This window comes from Fukomys damarensis, unplaced genomic scaffold (genome assembly GCF_012274545.1).
Source record: "Fukomys damarensis isolate Sample0158 unplaced genomic scaffold, DMR_v1.0_HiC HiC_scaffold_13, whole genome shotgun sequence".
NCBI lineage: Eukaryota > Metazoa > Chordata > Mammalia > Rodentia > Bathyergidae > Fukomys > Fukomys damarensis.
Genome location: NW_022900925.1, coordinates 34,683,023 through 34,685,392, shown reverse-complemented (window position 1 = coordinate 34,685,392; position 2,370 = coordinate 34,683,023). Strand labels below are relative to the sequence as shown.

General features: G+C 60.6%; 1 long non-coding RNA gene across 1 annotated transcript in view; it reads left to right on the top strand.

The window, feature by feature from the left end:
* The first annotated feature begins 28 nt into the window (after nt 1-28).
* The window catches only part of LOC117285883, a 33,328-nt gene continuing 30,986 nt past the window's right edge, over nt 29-2,370 (top strand). The window contains exons 1-2 of the long non-coding RNA XR_004517012.1: nt 29-106; nt 416-506. This is a non-coding gene — a long non-coding RNA (uncharacterized LOC117285883). The remainder of the gene's footprint in view (nt 107-415; nt 507-2,370) is intronic.

Sequence of the window (2,370 nt, the reverse complement as noted above, 5' to 3'; positions counted from 1 at the left end):
CGGATCGGCCGGGCACAGGCGCGCGGGAGCCGGGAGCGGGGAATCGGGGTTCTCGCCGGTTCTCCTCGCAGTTCAGGAGCCAAGGAGGGAAGCGACTGAGAAGAGGGTAAGAGCTGGAGCCGGAGAAATCTGCTCCTCTGTTTTTAAAGCTTGGGGCCTCTAGGCGCGGACTTCTACCTCCCTCAGGAATTTCCGGCCCTCGGCCTGGGGGTCCCCGCCGCCAGGTCGGTCACTGGGGGAGGTGGTAGAAGGTTTTTGTTTTGCTTTGTCTTTGTAACGCTGGGGAGGGCCTCACGCAGGCCAGACAGACGCTCTGCCACTAGGCCACCTTCCCAGTCCGATGGCAATGTTTTTGGTCCGTATTACTGCTTAATAACCAGGTTACTTCCGGCTAACACACCGTTCTCTGTTTCAGCCACAGAGCGATTCAGCCTTGAACAGAACACCAGGCCGGCGTACTTCAAAAGAGGGGACCGGGACGGAAGCGACGCAATGACCACTACAAGGTAAAGGCTGGGCTTCCGCTAACTCTGCCTGGGGAGAGGGTGGAGGAGGTAAAGACAGAGTGTGGGCTTCGAGTGGCCACTTGGTAACTTTCCAGAAGGAAAAAAAAAAAAGCCGTTTGTATTCCAGGCCCAACTTTCAAGCCCTGAACACTTTTGCTCTTTGATTTATGGGCAGTGGCGGGGAGGGCTGCCTTGCAGCTTGGGTACCTTTAAAGGTGAAGGCTTCCTGGTTAGGAGGAGACAGCACAGAAGGCGGGAATAAAAGATCTACACTCAGTGCTGCCCCATAAACCTCCCTGATCAACCCAAGTAGGGAGGTCATCACCCGAAGTTCAAGGAGCCTGAACACTGTGAGATTGCAGGGTTCTACAAGAAAGCCAGAGGTGACTTTCTGAGATGCCCTTGACCTGTCCACATGGCCAGCAGCTTGGCCCACCGCGCACCTGCCAGGAGACAGACTTACCTACCATTTTCAGGATGAGCTGGTGTCTAAATTAGTGATATATCTGGTGTTTTCAGGGTCCCCCCCCTTCTACTATTCTTGATTTGGGGCTCTGCGGGGCTTCTGGAGCCCTAGGAGCATCTAGGAAGAAGGCGGACCTGGGCTTCCGGCCTCCGATCTCACCCTCAGCAGCTAAAGAGCACAAGGTTCCCCTCGGGCAGGGTCAGAAGCAAGCACTTCCCAGCCGCGGCTCAGGGGTTGGCAAGTCTTCCCCAGTCCCCTCCGAGCCTGGCCCTCCTCGGGTTCCTTTCTCTGTTAGCCCAGGGTCCCACACTGCAGCCTCCACCCCCATCCGAGCCCCCGCATAACTACAGCACTTCTCTCCTTTTGGAAAACTGCAGAAGCCCCGGGTTGTTAGCTCCCCCTGAGAAACAGCCAGCTGTTAGATCCTGGGGTGCAGAGAGGCACTGTGAGAGCCAGTAACCCGCAGTGTGTGTGAAGAAAGGGAAACGGTTAAGTTGGGAGGAAGAGACAGTTGGGGGAGAGGAAAGCGAGGAACAGGATTCCAATAGACGACTGAACAGCGTTAGAGTTTTAATCTAACCAGGGAAGCAGAAGTCGGAGCCCAGCGGCACGGAAGACCAAGTTCCCAGGCCAGGGACCCAGCCCGAGGCCTTTCTGGTGGCTCACAGGTAGCAGGAGACATCCGGGGCGTCAGGGGCTGTCCCAGCCTTTCCCCGTAGTGTGGCAGGAGGAGGCTTCTCCTAAGGGCGCCCCTCACCGCCCTCCGGAGCTCCGTGTACCAGTTGGGGGCTCTACCGGGGAAGGCGGCCCTGGTCGGGGAAGAGCACGGAGGGCCGCCCCCTCCACTCCAGCTCTCTGTGCCCACCCCGGGATGCAGAGCCCTGGCTCATTTAAGGGTCCCTGGGAGCTGCGGGGGATGAGAGGGTGAACCGACAAACTCCCTGCCTGCCACCTTTGTTCGGGCACGGTGCGGGGGCGATCACATCCCTGCGCCTCCTGTACGCGTTTCGGGGACGCTTCCACCCTCTCGGCCTGGGTACCCACTCGGGGAGGGGACAGTGCCGCCGAGGGGAGTGTTGCCCCCACTCGGGGAGACCCCGCGACCCCCCAGACGAGCCCCTCTTTCCGCGCGCCTCTCCCCGCGCCCCTTGAGAGGTGAACAGTGTTTGCACTGACCTGGCAGCGCCTGCACACGCACCGCGACCCTTCCCCGTCCTTGTCCGGCCTTCAGCCCCCTGCCCAACCCCAGGCCTCTTCACAAAAAGGGCGCACGCGGCGCTCCCGTGAGTTTCGCGGAAGATGGCGGCGCCCGGCGTCCCCACCCCAGTCGGGCACCCGAAGGGGAGAAGCCCATGGGCCCCCGCCGCGCCCGGGGGAGCAGGGGGCTTCAGGAGTCGC